Below are 21,061 nucleotides of genomic sequence, written 5' to 3'. Positions count from 1 at the left end.
CAACGAGGATTAATGGCCTTAAGTGTCATGCCCACCACTCACATGTTCGCGTAATAAAAACCCTCCTTAAGCTAACCATACCATGTAAATAAATGTCTGTAATGTCTGTAAATGTCTGTAACATGTATTTCACCCCCGAGGTGTAAAACTGAAAACAATTAAGAGAAAAGGGGGACATGAACTCACTGTATTGCGTCGTTGGTACTTGTAACCCAAATCTCCTCAGCAAACACGACTACCTACAATGGTCTAACGTCTATTAGACGAACGGGTCGTGCCTTGTCTCAGTATTTATGTTTTTGAGTTACGTTTCTTATATTATTTCGAGTGATAATTATTTGTCAAAATAATAAATATTTCAACTTAATCATATGTTGTGTTGGAATATTTGTTCATTCCATATTCTAGTATCAATACTTCTAAAGTATCTTATATACGCGTTTCCTTCCCAAGGATGGGATGCCGGAAATATATTTTTAAGTCCTTTTTAGAGAATATATATTTAACCATATGCATGTATGAAACCAACCTCCGATACTTTGTATTTTGTGATAAATATTATGACGAGTTTTATCTTTGAAAACAAAATCTAAAGTATACTAGTAAACACCCGTCTCAAAAATATTTATTAAGTGTTAGGATTTTCGGAAAATTTCGTCATAGTCTCCTTTGTAAATAGGGGTGTCCATGCTTCATAGCATATCATTTTCTTTTACGTATATCCCGTAGTTCATTTTCAATAATCAAACCGACATATAGACATACAAAGCATTACTTACTTTATTTCAGCTTCATTACCCAAAACTGGACTGTTTTCGAGGATTTTTATAAAATAGTTAACCTTTTCCAAAAATTCCCAAATTTTTACAGAATGACTCATACGATCCAAATTTTATTGTGTAAAAATATCAGGGTCCAGTTCGTTACCAATATTTTATAGAAATTTATTTACCCGACTGCAATCAGATTTGTTACTTTCTGATTGCAGTTTACGGAATAATTCACTAAAAATTAACCGTAAGTCCGATTGACAAAATTCCAGCTGGAGGATCATCATGACAACGGTGACCATCTACTGTAAAAATTCCATGAGTTGATTCTATTCAGGTTTCAAGTTATGACTCCGAATACAACACACTTTTTATGCAGTAAAAACACAGCTTAAGCTGCTGTCCAAAAACAGTCCTTTAAAAATAGTAAACGACCTCGAAAAATTACGATTCCAGTGCCATTTGTTCGGTTATTCCAAATGCATATTTTAGGCTTCAGAAAATCAGTTTTTCGATTTAAAACGGTCCAGTTACAGCCTGTTGAAGTTGGCTGGAAATACCAATCAGCATGCTGTTTACAATGTAAAAGTTACTAAAAACGCGTCAACGATTGTTCTAACAATGGGTTTATCGAGAAATCAATGATCAAACAACATGCATACTTATACCAACATAATACAACTAGATTTTATCATTACATAAGTTTGTGTTTAGGTTCCTTGTTCACTTTCTCTTTGTGTTCTTATTTTAAGCTTCAAACAACAATGTTTCAAACAATCAACGTAGAAATGATTCATGAGCTAGATCGAAGACTTACAACTAGCACAAGGGCTAGGGATGAACTTGTGAACAAGAAATGATGGTGAAAGAGGTGATGATAAGATTAGAACAAAGCTTCCTTGAAGTTCCTTCAACTTGCTACCTTCATGAACCACCTTCAATGCTTGAATGGAGCTTGAGTATGATGAAGATGAAGGTGATTAAGTAGTGGTGATGGTGAAATCAGCTAGGGGGAGCCGAATGGGAGAGAGAGAGGGTGAGTTTGAGTGAGTGATAGAATGTGGTGAGGTTATAGAGGGCCTTGGAACTCTCATGGCCAACATCTACTAACCTAGGGCAATGATAGTGAGTGTATGTCATGTTTCTATAGTGTGTAAAATTTGTTCATTAGTAGGTAATTAATTAGGAGGTTAAGGGTAATTTCTAGAATAGTGAGTGTATGTCATGTTTCTATAGTGTGTGGGGATTTTCTTGACCGTAAATAATTAAGAATGATAAAATAATATTTCTGACAATATTTTGGTGTCCGGGTACTGTCTGGTTGTTTGGTTACGTATCGTTCCGTTAAAGCGTTTAGTTGTACCGCATAGTGTCTTTTATGCATCTTTTGCAACGAATTTTAATTCTAACACTTAGGAAAGCGTTCAGGACCATTTAGTCAATTCTCTGTATAATACGAGTATGTTAAAAGCTGAATCGTTGCTAAAAATGCAGAATTCTGCACTAAAAATGAGTTTTAGGCACTTCCCGGCACTCAAACTATCGTCTAGTGACACAGTCTCATGGTCCTCACTTCCTTACTCCCACACTAGTGTAGTACTTTGTCCCTGGCTCATACTGGCCTCAATATAGTGTCTGTCTATGTGCTGGCGTTGTCAGCACGTGTCTGAGTTATCCGCTCACTGTGCTAACGGTGCTTTGTGCATCAGGTTTGTCACTAAGAGTCTGTATGAAATAAATGGAGCGACTGTATGTAAAGTGATGCACATGTATGTTTGTAACATAAATCAGTAAGCAGTTTAAAGTGTCAGTTGTTATCAAGCACAGTCATTAAGCACATAATTAGAATTAATTAATTGTACAGTACCTGTAATTGTGAGGGTTGTCACAGATAAACTGGTCGAGGCTTTACTGCAGATTGATGACTGGAAAACATTTGTGATTGTTCTGAAAAATGATGCAAAGTTTGATGAGATTACTTTCGATGCTTTGATTGAGAAGCTTGAAAGTCATGATCTAGAATTACAAAAGCAAAACAAAATGACTAGTTCAAGTTACTAGCATAATGTTGATCTGTATTACCGAAGAAATACGCTGCTGAACAATCAGTCACCAAATGTTGGTACAGCCTTTAGTACTGACAATGTTGGTGATTCATCGAAGAACAAATCTTCAAGTTATGACTCTGGATATCATTCATCGTCTTCATCATCTAAATCCAATCCGAGTCAGAACTAGAAAGATTCTCCAAATCTAAACACTGATTTTGCAAGACAACACATGAGTTTCTTGGCTTCTGTTGTCCCACCCCCAAAATACCACCTGCGAAACCCTCCGTGATGCGTGTGACGTACCAGGGTCTAACCACTGATCACATTGAACTAACAATAAGAGATTGAATAAAAAGTTTCCATTCATTGCAAATAGTGTATCTCAAAACATTAGTTTAAAACCCAATATGTTCAACGGAAGCATAATTCATTGTTTAAGCAATTCAAAATTCAAATGTATGAAAATAATAAACTCGTCTCGTGTTTCCATGTATCAAAACCCATGACCACTCCAGCCTCCCAAACAGCAAGTTCCACATCCACGTATCTAACGACCTGCAAGCATGCAGACAAGTGTATCAACATAAAGCTGGCGAGTTCACAGTTTTGTAAAAGTTTAATTGCCAAGTGTTTAGTTTAAAAGCATGCTGATAATAACTTGATACCGCAAGATGGCGTTAGTTTGTTTGCCCTTCCCCAATGCCTATCAACATTGGTCATGTGGTTAAGGTCATTAGTTCACGCCTGTCCTCCCCAGTACGGTGTGAGGTTGCCAAGCCTAATAGCGCTATCAACTAATACCCTGTTGCCTCCCCGGCAACTAGTTCAGTAGTAAGATGGGACTTAAAGTGATAGATTTGAGTGTATTATCCAACATCGAATTTAAACCCAGTAAAACATGTTCCTCCCCGGAATATCAATTTGTTTATCCCTCCCCGGGACGCATGCTTGAAAGAGAGTAGTGAACTCACCTTAGATTTGCTCGGTAAATTAAGTTACGTGTTTGAAGTTGGTCAACAAACACTAATGTGGTTACCAATGGCAGTCAGTTTCGTATACACTTAAATCACATACTCTTTACACACATTAAACCAGTATTGTACAAGCAATACACATATCAACATTTTGACAAGTCTTAACAGTTGATTACACCACATACATTCTACTAACATTTAAGCACATAACATGGCAGTTTGTTCACAATGTACGGTCCAAGAAACATAAGGCCCAGATAAGTGTGCGGGCCGGTTACAGTTGTACGGTTCAGATTGTATGTGTATAAAGGGCCTGCAACCCATCAGCGTAGTGTACGGCCCACCAGGTTACAGCCCACACCAAGTGTGCGGCCTCCCCTAAGTGTGCGATCTCAACCTTGGGTGGCCCAACAATACGGCCTGACTCAACAAGTATGCGACAAGATTAAGGGTGTGCGGCCCACCAGAGAACAACCCACGTAGAGTGTGCGGTCCACACTCTAGTGTGCGACATGTTCCCGGTGTGCGGTCATGCAGTTTATCATTGTACGTTATGCATTCAAGGGTATGCAGTTTATGAGTGTGCGACTTACATATTTGTGCGGTCTCTCAATGTGCGACCCAAAAAGGTGTGCGATCTGGGAAGTGTGCCACTCCCACTGTGCGACTGACCAGGTGACCTCCTAGTCACAATTGTAACCGCCCAAGTTTGTAGGATCTAATCCCAATTCCGTAACCGTTTTATCTTTGCAAACCTAACCATAACATTTTCATTGATTTACGCCTTCCCTAATCAATACTATGCCATCAAGTTTATGAACATTAATCATCGATCCTATCATATGAATCATAGTTTCCATGTATTTAATCATCATTCAACACATCAAACCCTAACAATCATAATTCGGATATAACATCCCGTTATCATGAACATCAATCTGATGCATACCAGTTTGTGAACGAATCCCTAAATCTTCATGTAATCACAATTCATTCATGAGACACATACGATTAGATTTATGAACATCAATCCATACGAACGATCAAAGTACCACATCATACAATCCTTAGTCCATTGATTTAACATCATGCAAGTTTCAAGTTCATGACAACCATTAATCATCACCAACAATTATCCTATCCACTAGTTATAGGATATCATTCATACAATTAAACAATCGATTGAAACAATCGGGACTTTAGCGAGATTAAAAATCGAGGAACAGAACTTAATCGACAAGATGTGGGTTTCACCCCTAACTTGAAGATTTCGTACCCTAATGTGGTTGGTACTCGTCGTGTCAAAATATAATTTCGACACTTTGACGAGGGTCCACAAGAGTTTGAAATGGAAATTACCATTAAGATGTGGATTTCACTCCTTACTTAATGGCGAATTTCGTGCAAAAATAGAATCAGACGGAATGAGAGTCGTTTACCAAATTGTGGGTTTCACGCCTATTTTGGTAAATTCGTCTTATTCTTGTTACGAGTGTCTTCAAGTCTTCAAAAGTGTATTAGTGTTAGCCTTAGGAAAGGCATGTAAGTTTAAGAGACAAAATAATAAATAAGAAGCAAGTAAGGTAGAAAGCATGTAAATTTTTAAACGACAAATAAGAATCAAAGTTCCTAAAACTATAGACTAGGGCAAAGCATTCCTACTTTTCCTAATTCCCTATAGTTATGGCTCTGATACCAATCTGTCACACCCCAATCGATGGCGGAAACATCGGGATGAGACGAAAACGAGATTGCAAGAGACTTCATAACACTATGCGACAATAATAATTAAATTCAAATTTCATTTCAAAACTAGATTGTCATACAAGACTCAAATACAAGGAACAACATTGTCTCAAAAATAGACATAACATCAAACTAGATAAATCAATCTAGGTGTGTATCTAAGTCCACCTAATCTTGTTTCATCTTGTAACATCATCTCAACAATCAACCTGCAACATGTATTAAAATATGTCAAAAAAAGTTGGCGAGTATACAAGTTTGGTTACATAGCATAATATAATATAAAATTGTTTAAAGTCTCATATCCAACATGAATCATAATATGCAAGTTTACAAGCATGCCGAAACGGTGTACTATATGTTCAAACCCAAGAAACCAACGCGTTAAAATAGCCTATCCCAAATAGAGTAACGGGAGGTTAACATGTTTAACTTAACAATACCCCAAGTTTCGTGGGCTGCGTTAATCCTATAGCGCTATAATTGTTAAGGTAGGCTAGCAAAGTTAATGAAGCGTATAATCGACACAAATAGTTTACATTAGCATACAAGTCTAAACAAGCATCATATAGTTTCATGTTAAGCATGGATAGAGTTTAAAATAGTTTCATGTGAAGTGTAATTTTGTATACATACATGTTGCACCTAAAAGTGATAAAAGAAAAACAAGATCGAGTATACTCACGGTTTTGCAAGCTTTCCTACTTGATAATCCCGCTAGAGTTGGTTGTTTAGATTGGAACACCGTGTCCTTCTACAAGAAGAAACATAGGTGTGTGAGTTTGGGGAGTTAACGGTGGATTATAGATTCGGAATTTAAATGACATGAAAATAGACATATGAAAATAATCATCTAGCACACTTGACACTTGTTCTTGACACTTGTTTTTAACACTATGAAACTCGAAAGAGTTTAAATGTTTTCATGGAACAAGGTTCCATTAGAATCGTGACAAGTTATCAAGGTCTAAGATGATATTATCTACTATCTTGACGAATAACCACTAGTTTATCATCAAGAGTTCGATTATTTGAATGTTACATAAGTATTACATAGTGTATAAGCTATCATATACGTCAAGTATGAGGTAGGAGGATAAATCCACATTTAGGAACCTCTTAGTATCATAGAAATCATGCATGAGGTAGGAAGAATCATGTCACACCCCAACCGATGGCGGAATCATCAGGGCATGGCACTGAGCGAAACAGATTGTCCAGAAGTTTCCATAATAATTATCATTACCAATCAATTTTAAAGTAACATGTCCCATACCATGTCTCAAAAGGTAAAAAAATTATTACAGACAAAATCTAGGCAAATAGTTCTATTTCGACAACTCAGATTTTACAAAATTGCCCAATTGTTTATCTGCTTCTAGAGACTCTTGATTTCAGATCTACAGACAACTATTTGTTGGCCTCTAGAAGCTTATTCTAGCCTCGCTTTCCTAGCAGATAAGCATCCTAATAACCTGTCACAAACGTTAAAATAAAAGTCAATACACATAGTGTAAAGGCGAGCATACAAGTTTAATAATAGCATATAGAGTTTGAAATAGTTTACGCGTAACCAGCACGTACACAGAGGAAAACGAAGCATGTTAATTATCGACATGGATCTATCGATACCAATGACTGCGGGTTGACTGCCCAAGGCAGTTCGCAATACATGATCACCACTGTAATCCATGCAAGTAATTGTCCTTAACAACCCCCGCATGAGCGGGTGCTGAGTCCAAACTATAGTACTATCGTCGTTAAGGCAGGCAGACAACATTCCATGTGTAAACATAACAAACAAGCATTCATTAAGTCACGTAATACATGCGGTAACGGTTAGCGTTTAAAATATTGCGTAGTGTGTTCGATGTGATTTCGTATAAGTAACGTATGTAACACCCAAAAGTGCTTAAACCAAAAAGGGATCGAGTATACTCACAGCGGTTGGATGGATTGAAGGGAGCGCTTGAGAGTAATGTTAGCCTGATTAGAACGATAGCATAACGATAAGTGACGCGTAAACGAAAACAAGTGTTGGTAGGATCGAACAGCTGTCCGATCGGATTGCCATCCGATCGGACAGCTGCCCGTGCAGATGATAACCCGTTCGGATGGTTATCCGGTCAGATGGTAGTCCGGTCGGATGACTATTCGAGTGGATTGTTCTTCCTATGAGAAGGATGTGTTTGTGTATGATGGTTTGACTTTTGAAGTTTTTGTTGTAGCATTTGAAAGTATTGAAGTATCTCTACCCTTCAGGTCGGTCGATCGGATGGTCGTCCGATCGGACGACAATCCGATAGGTTGATACTTCAGTGAGAACAAGTTCACAGCAGGTTGTCACTCGATCGGACAGCAGTCCGGTCGGGTGGCATCACCAGTGCATCGAACATGTTGAAAAATCGATTAAGCGCAAAGTCAAGTATCTCATGATCCGAAGAGTAATCTGGTCGGATGGTAGTCCGATCGGATAGCCATTCGTTCAATACTTAACCTTAAATAAGGTTGATTGAGTGTGGGTCCCATAGTGTCGGCCGTTCGGACGGCCAGTCGCTCGGATGGCTGTCCGGTCGGACAGTAGTCCGGTCGGGTAGCTCTCCGTGCTGGTCGTTCCGTTCGTCTTTCAATTGGTTGTTTTGATTGTTTGTGGTTTTATCGAGACGCTTTAACATCGTGTCAACCAACAGAATCCCGTCTCGAACCTGACCGAACAGGGATCACCCAATGTTCAATCAGTTAACCGGTTTAAGTCGGTTGTTCTCGATTAACCCGAAATCGGTGGTCTCGTGGGTAGAATCCAGATCTTGAGTCAACACATTACTAAGAACGAGTAGAGGTTAGACCGAGACCCGATTCTATCGGTTTGAGTGCATTGAGTGTAAAAGAGTTGAAAGAAAATTTGGAGAAACCTTCCTTCAATCCCTTTTACTGTGAATATGTTTAGATCTTATGAAAGATCTTTGTTTATTTATGTGGAAATCGGTTAGATTCAAGTTGTTCTCGGTGGATTGAGGTCAAAACATGAAGCTCTTCAAGAACACATGATGACATCATCCTAGAACACCTTGAATCTTGGTGATTTCAGGGTAAAAGTTAAGATTCAAAAGATAGAAAGGTGTAGGAGTGCGTGTAGATCAAGAAAGTACAAGATTTAGAGCGAGATCTTACCTGAATCGAGAGAAATCTGAGAAAAGGTAAGGAGAGCGTCCTGTTCGGTCAGAGAGTTTCCAGAAATAGATAGTGTGAAAGTGACTTGGGTATTTATAGGATTCCAAAAGAGGAAAGGGGTGGGTCGGTCGGATGATACCACACCCAGATGTCAGGTCGGTCGGATGGCACACCGACCGGATGGCAGCCCGGTCGGATGGCAATCCAGCCGGCTGGCGTCTGGTTCGAGTGCGCGGCGCGACGATTTTTGATATTTCGATTTCGATTGTGAGCGATGCGAACACGATAGAGTTTTCCTATTCAAATTACTTTTAATCCCAACTACTCATATTGCGCGCTATCTCTTCTCCACTAACTATCATACTATATCTACATACAATCATCCTTAGTTCATACTCGATTTGCGATTGCGATTCGATTGCGATGAGTTCGATTGCGATTCGATTGATTTCCACACATTACATAACTAAACATGCACAAGTAACACATAAGGCATACGCACGTAATATAAACACCAAAATGCGTAATTCGAGTTTGCGAGCGCGATGTTGATTATATTTGATTGATTAGTGTTAAAATGACTTTATCGCATTGTTACTTCCTATTATTCACAATCGTAAAGCGATTCGTAGCGATAAATATACTTCGATTACTACGATTATGCTTAATTACTCCACATAATACAACTAACGTGAACATAAAATAGACTAACTACAGTCAAAGAAGTCAAAACAGGAATTGAGTAAGGAGAGACAGATTGCAATTAACAATCTTTTCTTCCTTTGACTTCGACTTTAACTTTCGAAACACTGGGGTGTTACAAATCAAGTCTTCCATTTAGGCATCTCTTTATTCACCACTACACTTGTTGTTATAAACAACCAGGAGGTTCATAAACTTACAAGTAAATAATGAAATATGTACAACTAATATATGGAAAACATCAAGTAGTGTGTGGATTTTCAAGTGGAATAGCCCAAGCTTGTTCCACAATCACACAAACATCAAGCTTTGAGCTTGAATACTACTTGTGGGTAAAACCCTAAACAAAACAGAAAGTTTATGAGGTTTTAACCTCTGATTTTACTTGTCTCAGCCTTGTTTTTAAGCACAACTAACCATTCAATTGATTATGAGCATTAGGACATAGGTTTGAGATGAGAGAACTCAAGTTTAGCTAAGTTTAACAAAGTTTAAGTGAAAACAGAAAGCTACAATCCACTTTGGAGCCTTTTTGGTGACATTTCAGACCTTGGTTTTCCATAGAAAACCTGTGGAAATGTCCCTAAGGTCAATCCAAGAGTGTAGGAAAAAGAATCAAAGCAAAAGACTAAAGGATGAGAAAGTTATGCTCACTTAAGCACTTGATAGAATTCTGATTACATTTCTGATTTCCAGCAGGTTTGAGAGGTGTTTTGAGAGTGTTTAGAATGAGTTGCGAAGTGAAAAATGCTTGGGATACATTTGGGTTTTATAGGGAAGGATTGGGGTTGGGTTTGGTGCACATTAAATGCATAAAACATGTTTAAAACTTAAACAAAACACAAAACTCGCGCCCAAAACAAGCCTGATCAACTTTTCTCGAACTGGGCCACCCTCACAGGCCGCGAGGCACTCCTCTGGGTCGGGTCGCGGGCCGCCAGAGAGTGGACTGGGTCAACTTTTGTTCTTTTGTCCATTTTAGTCCCTAAATTCTCATATAATGTTGTTTTAAGCACAATTTAGGGTGTTTTAGGCACTTAGAAAGCATGTTAAAGGTTCTAGATGTAATTATATCATAAACCACTTGTAAAATAAGCATAAACAAGTATATACATGAATATTTGTTTTAAATAAGTGTCGAAATTGTCTAAATTGTGCATATAGATCACAAGTTTGCAAGTTTGATATATTTAGCACAAAGTATGAATAAAGTGTCGTATGAATGATATTTTTCAACATATGAACATGTATAAGGTGTATATAGCCAATCGATGAGTAGAAGTACTGTTCTGAGGAATAAAACAGTGTGTGTTGCGTGTGAGAGTATGGAGTAGAGAATAGAATCAACCTGAATGATGAAGGGTCCTATTTATAGCCGGATGGTGAAGGAGGGAGGAGCAACATTGCCAGCTGCTATGGGGCGCCAGCTGTCCGACCAAGAGGAATATCCTCTTGGTCTCCTCTGTTGTGGTCAGAGTAGTGGTACACGTGGCGCGCTCTTATTTGCCTATGTTGGAGACGTCGTACCGCCGCTGTCGGTGTGCTCCTTAGACTCGTTGCAGGTCCACATGGCGCTTGGTGACTGGTGACATGTTTTGTCCTTCTTCTCAGGATGAGCATCTCTTGGTGCCACCTTGACGTCTTCCAAAAGCTTCTAGAAGCTTCTGGATGTTCTTGCTGATGTAGGCGCCATGTTGGATGAAAAAGTGGTGTGGTCTCTGCCATGTAGGCAAGGAATTGGGACCATACATCTTCAAGTCCCCTAAGTCCAGTGTGCCTTCTAGTTGAGTTGATCGTCTAGGAGGGATTCTGGACTTTTAAGTAAGTGGTTTCTATTTGATGTATGCTGCTAATCTTGCGCCATTGATCTGGGCGGGTGTGCGGCGCATGGCGTTGGTGACTTGAAAAAGGTGAGCCAACTGGATGCATGGCGTATGGTATGTTGGTAACTTTTGAAAGGTTGCGCCAACTGGACGCATGGCGCATGGCGTGTACGTGACTTTTCAAAGTTGAGCCAACTGGACGCATGGCGCATGGTATGTTGGTAACTTTTGAAAAGTTGAGCCAACTGGACGCATGGCGCATGGTATGTTGGTAACTTTTGAAAAGTTGAGCCAACTGGACACATGGCGCATGTTATGTTGGTAACTTTTGAAAAGTTGATCCAAATGGACGCATGGCACATGGCGTGTTGGGGACTTTTCAAAGTTGAGCCAACTGGACGCATGGCGCATGGTATGTTGGTGACTTCTAGAAAGTTGAGCCAACTGTACGCATGGCGCATGGTATGTTTGTAACTTTTGAAAAGTTGAGCCAACTGGACGCATGGCGCATGGCGTGTTGGTGACTTTTCAAAGTTGAGCCAACTGAACGCATGGCGCATGGTATGTTGGTGACTTCTGAAAAAAGGTTTCCTTTCTTGGAAAAAGGACAACTGATGTAACTGTCTGGTGTCCCTGTCATGTCGTAGGTGAACAGTTCGTCTTTTCAGTGGTGCCAGTTACTTTCCGCCACGTTGTCAGGTGTGTGCCGCCTGCTTTTCCGAAAAAAGAGGTGACGGTTTCTCTCCCTTGTGATGTGTCGTTTCCCCATTCGTTATCTTTCTGACTTCCTGACGGCCCACTACCCCTCGCATTAAATGCGATGGGTATAAATATGTGGCGGTTCTCTTCACTTCCTTTACTTTTCAAAATTTGAACTCCGGTTTTCTCTCCTATTTCTTTATCTTTCCCCCCTTTTCTTAAGTTCATTCGTATTTTCTTTTTCATCTTTTTTCAATATGTCTGGAGCCAATCCTTCATCGAAGAGGAGGAGGAACAAAGGTAAGAATCCTCCAGGTCCTGATCAGGCGACGATAGGATGGAAAAAGGAAGAGTTTCAAAACTTAGTGAGGGAGATGGGTTTCCTTCCTGAGTGAGGTGCCCAGTTTCCAACCCCCAACTCAACTGCCTTGGATGCACCTCCAGGTTACATTACCTTATATGCGGCTTTCTTTCGGGAGGGTAATTTCAGGCTCCCTTTGATGAAGTTCACCGCCGAGGTCTTGAAGAACTATGGTCTTCATATTTCTTAAATCAATGCTTTGGGGCTTCCTCGAGTTACCCACTTTGAGTATATTTGTAGGGCCAGTCGTATTGAACCGACGTTTGAGATGTTTAATGTATTTTACACGGTGACCTATACCGGTGGTTTTTACTCTTTCAATTCTCGGACCGGTAGTGTTATTCCTTGCAGCTCCAATCCTCCAAAGAGCCTTCATGATTGGAAACAAAATTTTTTTTATATTCGTCGAGGTGTTATCCCTGTGGACATGTATTATAGGGCAGGAAGTGAGGGGATCCCCAAAGTGAGTGTGGTAGCAGGTTTTGCTCAGCAGGCATGGTACAAGAAGTTGACAGAGAAGGCTACTTCCATTTCTCAACTTGATGAGATGGCTTTGGTGGGTGCTGGTATGAGCCTGTTGTGGGTCCCTAAGAACCCTTTTAGTGTCCCCGTGTATGGTTATCAGGGTAAACGTAAGTGTTGTTGATTTTTTGTTTGTCTTTTCCTCTCATTTTGTAGTGTTCTTACTTATGTTTTTGTGTCTCACAGTTGGGTATAGCTTGTTAAACGCCCTTGACCGAAAGGCCGGTGGTGCTATGGTTGAAGCAATTCAGAAAGATGGGAAGTCTACGTGGTTGGATCAGATTTGCAACCGTTTCTTGCATCCAACCAGTGAGAGTTTTGCCGCCTATGGCAATACTGTTTTAGGTGAAGACGATGGAGATGATGTTGATGGTACCTCTGACCCCACTCGAGAGGAAGTTATCGTTCTTTCGAGTGAGGGTTCTGACAGATCTTTTGAAGACCTAACCCTTCATTCCGCGCGTGCAGGTCCGGTGCTAGGGGCTGTTAATGAACCTGTCAATGAGCCCGTTGAGGCTGAAGTGCCGGTTGAAACTGCTGACCAGCTAGAGGCTCGGAGAAAGAAAACGTCGGACAAGTCAGAGGGGAAGGAGAAAAGGGCTGAGGAAAAGGCCACTGAAACTCCTCGTAAGCGTCCTTCTACCCTTCCTTTCCTAGATTATTTTGTCGTTTCTGATACATTGTCCGGTTTAGGAGTAGAAGAGAAACGTGGTGGTTCTGATCCTGATGACAGCGCCATCCTGACAGAGATGATGAAGAAGAAGGCTTTGGAAGATAAGAAACGAAAACTTGACGAGCAGGCCGCCGCGATTCTTGCATCAAAAAAAAGCTAGACTCCAGAAGGAAACTCCTCCTGCCCCTGAGTCTGAGATTGATCTTGGGGTTTTTACTGCCACACATGGGAATTTGTTGGAAAAAATTTATGAGGCTTCTGGTTCTGGAGGTACAAAATTTTTTCGTTTGTTTGCTCGGGTTGTCTTTTCTTTGCCCTTTTTTCTGATTGTTTTGTCTGTATTGCAGTAGGTGTGGGCTGGTTAAGGCTTCTCGTAGGTTTGATATTTCCCAGATTACTCCTCCCATTTCTCCTCCTTCGAGGACTTTTGGTTTGTCCACTCCTCCTGAAGCTCCAGTTGAGAAGGAGAAACAAATTCCTGTGGAAGTAGAACAGGTAGGAGAAGATGGTGGCGCTGGTGATGCTGGTGGTGTTGGCGATGATGGTCGAGGTAAGGGTGCCGAAACGGAAGCGGAGTCAAGTGAGGCTACGCATCGTCAGACCATTTATACCAGACGTCATCCGGCTCCTGGTAGTGGTGGCACCTCTGGGGTTCCTCATGATCAGGATTTTGAACACGTTCAAGCTGGGTCCTGGGATACTCATAACCCAGCGTGTGATGATATGCTGCATGCCCCTCGATGGCATTTAACCCAGGGTTCTCGGATGAATGATCATGCCAACTGCCAAGAGTTCTTCAACTTGTCCCTCCCCCTGCTGAGAGGTTGTTCCAGAAAAGGCGTAACCGATTTGATCTCTTAGATGATCACATTCATGCTGGGGTTAACTTCTTTGCCACTTCCCTGGGGATTGTTCGCGAATGGAAGCTAATGGGGGAGGAGACTCTTGAGTTTGAAAATGAGAAGAAGACGTTTGCTGAGGAGAGGGAGAAGTTTAATGCTGAGAAGAAGGGTTTGTTGTGGAGGGTCTCGGATGTTGAGCAAAAGCTTGCGCAGGAGAAGCAGGTTAATACTCAAAAGCAAAAGGATTGGGAGACTGCTTGCGAACGCACTAATGTAGAAATGCAATCTCAGCATGATGCTATTGTCAGGTTATCTGGTGAAAAGAAAAAAATTAGTGAGGAGGCTGAGCAAGCGCGCGTTGCGTCTGAGAAAAGGGAAGGAGAGTATCTTCAACGTATAGCTAAGTTGGAGGAATTTGGTGAGAATAAGGTTGCGGAGTGCAAAGCTTCTGAGCTTCTTACTGAGGAGATTTCCACTGATTGCAAATGGCTTCTTTCTCGTGCGGTGCCTTTGGTACTTTCCTTTATACATGTTCATGTGTGTTTTGTATTTATTGCTTCTCTTATTTTTTTGTATGCTTATTGTAGATTTCTGAGCGTATTGTGAAATATCATGAGCTTGGCAATTACATGTTTGAGTTGGGTCAAGCTGCCTATAATAGCGGTCGAAAGGAAGGTTATAGCGAGGGCAGAGCTGCTGTGGCGAATAATGAAAAAGATTACCATTTTGAGTTGTACAAGGAAGACTGTTCTGGTAGGTATGCTGCTAAACGCCGCGAGTATGAATTTATTGAATTTGGTATTGTAAAAGCTGTTGAAAAGTTGTCCCGGAAGGCGGACGCTGTTGCTTTTCTGAAAAAGGCACTTGGTGAAGAAAGGCAAGAGACTGGGGGTGCTGGCCCTAGTCATCAAGATTGAAGAATTCCGGCCTGCGTGCCGTGTATGGCCTTGGATGGCCTTGTAACTGACTAACAATTTCGTGAACAATTTCAACTTTATGTTTTGTGAACAAGTTACCTATAGTTGTCTGTGAACATTTAGCTGTGTATGGCTGCTTTTATGTTAATATTCATCCTTACTATTTTGTTTGTTTGTGAATTTTGCAATTGTTACAATATGTGCATGTGTAATTACTTTGATTTAGGTATCACGAATGAATGAAGGCGCTGACAGGCTGTGCTGTGTTAGTTACAACGTTTGTTCTGTCGTTTGCGCGCATGGTTCGGTTCATGTGTACGAAGGATCGAGTTACAGGTTACTGTGTTGACCCAGCTGTGTTCAGCTTTAGGGGTCCTACAATGTTTATTTACCATGTTATCGATGCTTTCGTGTTTATGTGGGCACGAAGTTTTTATTTGGCGTTTTGTAGGCTTTGGTTGTGTTTTTGACCCGGCTGTGCACTTGGTTGTGACGAGCCTTGGAAGTCTACAACGTTTCCTAAGGTCGAGCCATTGATGTTTTCGTGTATGCCCAAAGTAATATATGCAGTTGTGACAAAAATTCACATGAGATAGAATAGCCAAACACTTATTGTATTACTGTTAAATGTGTTGGCATGTGGCCGTTACAGGTACATAAAAAACTTCTACCGTTTACATATAGCACTTCCTTAATTGCTGGGCGTTCCAGGTTCGTGGAAACTCCTTGTTTTCCAACGTGCGTAGCTTATACGCTCCTTTTCCCACAACTTTGTCTACAACATAAGGTCTCTCCCACTTGGGGGCTAATTTGCCCGGTTTTTCGGCGTTAGACGCCTCGTTGTCCCTTAGGACGTAATCGCCGGGGTTAAACGTACAGATGCGGACCTTACTGTTGTAGTATTTTTTCAACTTGGTCTTGTACTTCGCTTCGTTGATTGCCGCCATCTCCCTTCTCTCTTCTAGAAGGTCTAGAACTAGCCTTCTTTCTTCTTCATTGTTAATCATATTCATGGAGAGCATTCTTGGGGATGGGAGGCCAATTTCTGCTGGTATCACAGCTTCGGACCCATAGACAAGGCTAAACGGTGTTTCTCCGTTGCTCGTCTTTGGCATTGTTCTATGGGCCCACAGTATGCTTGGCAGTTCGTCAACCCAACCTCTTCGTTGTGTTCCTAGCCGTACTTTGATACCATCCACTATGTTCTTGTTGACGGCTTCTACTTGACCATTTCCCTGTGGGTGCGCAACCGAGGAAAAGGCATGCTCGATGTGTAGCTATTTGAACCAGCGTTGTAGATCGTCGGCAGCAAAATTTGTCCCATTATTGGTGACAATCCTTAATGGCAGCCCAAAATGGCATATGATCTGCTCCTAGATGAACCTTCTAACCACGGTAGATGTGGTTGACGCGAGTGCCTTTGCTTCCACCCATTTTGTGAAATAATCGACTACGACTATTATGAATTTCACTGCGCCCGGGCTTCTGGAAAAGGGCCCACCATATCTATCCCCCACTGTTGAAACGGCCACGCCGTAATTACTGGGACCAGTTCGTTTTTGGGGCGCATCGTTTTCAGGGCGTGTCTCTGGCAACCGCTGCATTTTCTCAAAATTTTCACTGCGTCTAGATGCATTCCGGGCAAGTAGTATCCGGCGTTCATGACTTTGGCCACTACCATCCTCGGGCCAGCATGGATGCCACAGATGCCCTCGTGTACTTCTCGGATCAGGTATCTTGCATCTTCTAGGTCAACACATCTTAACAGTGGTCCTAAGTAAGATTTCCGATACAATATTCCGTCGGCCATTTGGTAGTGTTCGGATTTGTATTGCACTTTTCTTGCCTCGGCTTTGTTCTCCGGTAGTATCCCAGATTAGAGATACATGATTATCGGAGTCATCCACGACGTTGTTCCCAATTGAATAACGCTCACTTCTCTTAGCGGTACTGATGGATTGCTCAGAACTTCAATGCGCACATCTTTGGCCAGGTGCTGGAAACTTGTAGATGCGAGTTTGCTTAATGCGTCTGCTGGTTTATTCTCGCTTCGATTGATGTGGTGCACCTTGTAGGAATAGAAGTTTTGTAACAATGTTTTTGCTTGATTCAAATAGAAAGCCATCACGTCTCCTTTGGCGTCGTACTGGCCATTGATTTGCCCTGCTACTAACATGGAGTCTACATGCGCTTCAATGTGTCTGACTCCCATCTTGATTGCCAATCTCAAACCGGCAAGAAAAGCTTCGTATTCAGTTTCATTATTCATGCTTTTGAAGTCTAGCCTGACGGCGTACGTGAATTCGTGTTTGTCTGGACTTACCAACCTAAGTCCTGCGCCTGCGCCGTCTTCATTGGACGCGCCGTCTGTGTATAGTAGCCATGGCTCTTCTGTCTGTTGTCTTTCAGCTTTCTCCATTGCCTTGCATTCTCTATCTTTGTCATCAGGTACTTCTGTCATGAAATCGGCCAACACCTGGCCTTTGATTGCTGGTCTTGGTCTAAAAACCACGTTGTGGCCTCCCAGCTCTATAGCCCATTTTGCTAATCTTCCGGATATCTCGGGCCTTGCGAGGATGTTGCCAATGTTGTAATTTGTTAGCACATGAATGACGTGGTTGGCGAAGTACCTGCGCAAACGCCTTGAAGCATGGATCAGTGCCAGAACTAGTTTTTCCATTATGGCGTACCGTGTTTCTGGATCGTTTAGAGTGCGCGACACATAATAAACTGGTGTTTGAATGCCTTGGCGGTCTACGAGCAGAACTGCTCTGACTGCTTTATCAGATGCTGACAGATATAATACTAGGGGTTCCCCTTTCACTTGCGCCGTTAATGTTGGCAGTCTTATGAGACAATCTTTCATCTCTTGGAATGCGTTCTCGGCTTCCGGAGTCCACTGAAATTGACTTTTCTTCATGCAATTGCGGAGTGTTTTGATAAACGGAAATGATTTTGCTGCGTGATTGGCTAGGAAACGGTTTAGTGCTGCTAGCCGTCCAGCCAATTTTTGCATTTCCTTGATTGTTGATGGTGAGGGCATCCGCTCGATTGCTTGTACTTTATCGGGATTGACTTTAAACCCATCTTTTGTTATGATGAACCCCAGAAACTTCCCTTCTTCCATGCCGAAAGAACATTTTGTAGGGTTTAGTTTGATACTTACTCCGCGCAGTGTATTGAACGTCTTTTGAATGCTGACCAACATCATGCTTTCTTCCTTGCTCATGATGACCAGGTCATCCATGTATACTTCGATGTATTTGCCAATAGCATCGCTGAATGTTTCATTCATCAATCTTTGATACGTTACGCCTGTGGTTTTTAAGCCGAAAGGCATTTTTGTATAGCAGTATAACCCTGTTGGTGTGCGAAACGCAGTCTTATCTTCGTCTTAGATGGCCATCTGTACCTAATGATATCCCTTATAACAGTCAAGGAAACATTTCCACCTGAACGTTGCTAGTGAATCAATCTTTTCATCGATATCTGGCAAGGCGTAGCAGTCGCGCGGGCATGCTTTGTTTAGGTCCTTGTAATCTACACACATTCTTCAACTGCCATTTGGTTTTTGTACCATTACAGGGCTCGCCACCCAAGTTTGGTATCGGACTTCTCTGATGATACCAGCATTCAGCAGTTCCATGACTTGCTCTTGCATAGCATCGTGTTTTATGTCTCCCAAGTGTCGTTTGGCATGTACCACAGGTTTTGCATTTTCTGAGACGTTTAATCTGTGTTCTGCTATGTGTCATGGAACACCTGTCATGTCAGCTGGTGTCCAGGCGAACACGTTCATGTTTTCAAATAACAACTTCTTTAGTGCCGCGCGCGTGAGATCAGACATTGCATGGCCCAAGGTGACCGTTTGTTCTGGATATGCGCTATTTAACACCCATTTTTCGGCTTCTGTGCGCAGTGCTGGTTTGCTTGCTTTCGCTGGTCGGATTTCATCCGTTGCTAAGACTTCTTTGCTTGCATAGATTATTGCTACCCTTGTCTCTGTTAGGAATCCAACAGCTGAATGTGGTCCGGAGCAAATCATACTAAAATCCCCTTGGGATTCTCTTCCTAGAAGGATATCGTGTCTTGAATGTGCGGGCAGGACCATGAACGTGACTTCTTCTGTTCTTAAATTTCTTCCGTTTGAGAGCAGCACCGGGAATGATATCTGGCCAAGAGGAAAGACGGCTTTGTTGCAGAACCAGTTAATAGGTAGTCAACTGGCTCCAAGCGCGCCTTGTCTTCTTGGTCAACTTGATTGAAACATTGCTTGTATATGATGTCCGCGGTGCTCCCTGGGTCGATGAAAATGTAATCGGTTTGATAATGACCGATTACCCCAGATATGACTATGGGTCTTCTCTCTCTTGGACCTCCTCTTACTATGGGGAAGACAACTTGTCTTTCGCGCCATGAGTCATCTTGTGTGCGCTTGTTGTAGTTTTTTCTTGGCCGCCGTGGTCCCCCTTGAACCATATGAGTTTCTAACTTTCGAAGCTTTTTGTTATCCGGCCCTTCCTCTCTTCTATGGATTTGTCGGTTATCGCGCTTTCCACCTTTTACCAGGTGTGTGAGCCTTCCATCCCTTAGGGCTCTTTCTATCTCTTGCTTTAGGCTAAAGCAGTCATCAGTTAGGTGACCGGTGTCTTTATGGAATTCACAGAAGAGATTTGGGTCTTGGCCTCTTTTGTTGCGCATTTGTAGAGCTGGTTTAAATTGGTGGTTCTCCGTTGACAGGACCTCAGAAGGTGTCTTTGTTAGGGGCGTCGATTGTTTTTCTCTATTTTCCCTCTTTACTTCTTTGCGATGAACGATCTGGTTGATCGTGTTGCGCGCATCTTCCCTTGTTGGGCTTCTTTCCCTGTAACTTGGTGTTTTCCATGATTTGCCTTTGCCTTTTTGTTACGCCGATCATTGTGGTTATGACTGTATTGACGGTTGTCATCACCGGTCAACTGCTTGTCAGTGCGCGCGATCGTTTTTGCTGCTTCAATAAAGGTTTCCCAATCTTTGGGTCCTCCGTCTCTGCCTTTCAATCGCTTGATCAGGTCGTCACACTTTACTGCCCTCATGAAGTGTGCGCGCATCATTTTTTCTCCTACGTCTCCAATTTCCAGACACTCTTTGTTGTATCTGGTGATGAAGTCTTCTACGCTTTCATGATCTTTCCTCCATATGTTCAAACAATCAGCTGGATCTCTGGTTTGCCTGCGCTGTTGGGAGAAGTGCGCGAGGAATTTATCTCGAAAATCGATCCATGACTTGATCCTTTCTGCTGGTAGGCTGTCAAACCAGACGCGCGCTGCGCCGACAAAGGTTTGAGCGAAGAGATGACACCAGATTGGTAAATTCCATCCTCCTGTAACTCCTGCGCCATTGAAAACTTGGAGGTGGTCATCAGGATCTGTCAAGCCATTGTATTTGCCCACGTTGTGTGGCAGTTTGGTCTTGTCAATATCGGCTATTGCAATCTCTTTGATGAACTTGGAGTTTTCTTCCATGCCGTCTGGGCGATAGCTTAGAGAATAGTCATATTCTGCCTTTGGGTTGTACCCTGTGCGCTTGTGGGGTTTGTACGACTCATGTTACTTTGGCAATCTACTGAACACTGTGCTTTCTCCTTTGTATGTCGGATCGTCCTCCTCATCATCCCATTCAGCGTTCATGTTGCGCGCGCCTAAAAGACTTTGTATCGGCTTTCTCTGTAGATGGGAGTGTTGTACGTTATGGCTTTCTGTTTCACCATAAATGTCGCGTGTGTCATGCGCGCTTGGCTTTCTGATGTTTGGCATAGGTCCTTTCTCTAG

This window comes from Helianthus annuus, chromosome 2, assembly GCF_002127325.2.
Source record: "Helianthus annuus cultivar XRQ/B chromosome 2, HanXRQr2.0-SUNRISE, whole genome shotgun sequence".
Classification (NCBI taxonomy): Eukaryota; Viridiplantae; Streptophyta; class Magnoliopsida; order Asterales; family Asteraceae; genus Helianthus; species Helianthus annuus.
The sequence above is the reverse complement of the archived record's forward strand: the minus strand, read 5'-3'. Positions refer to the sequence as shown.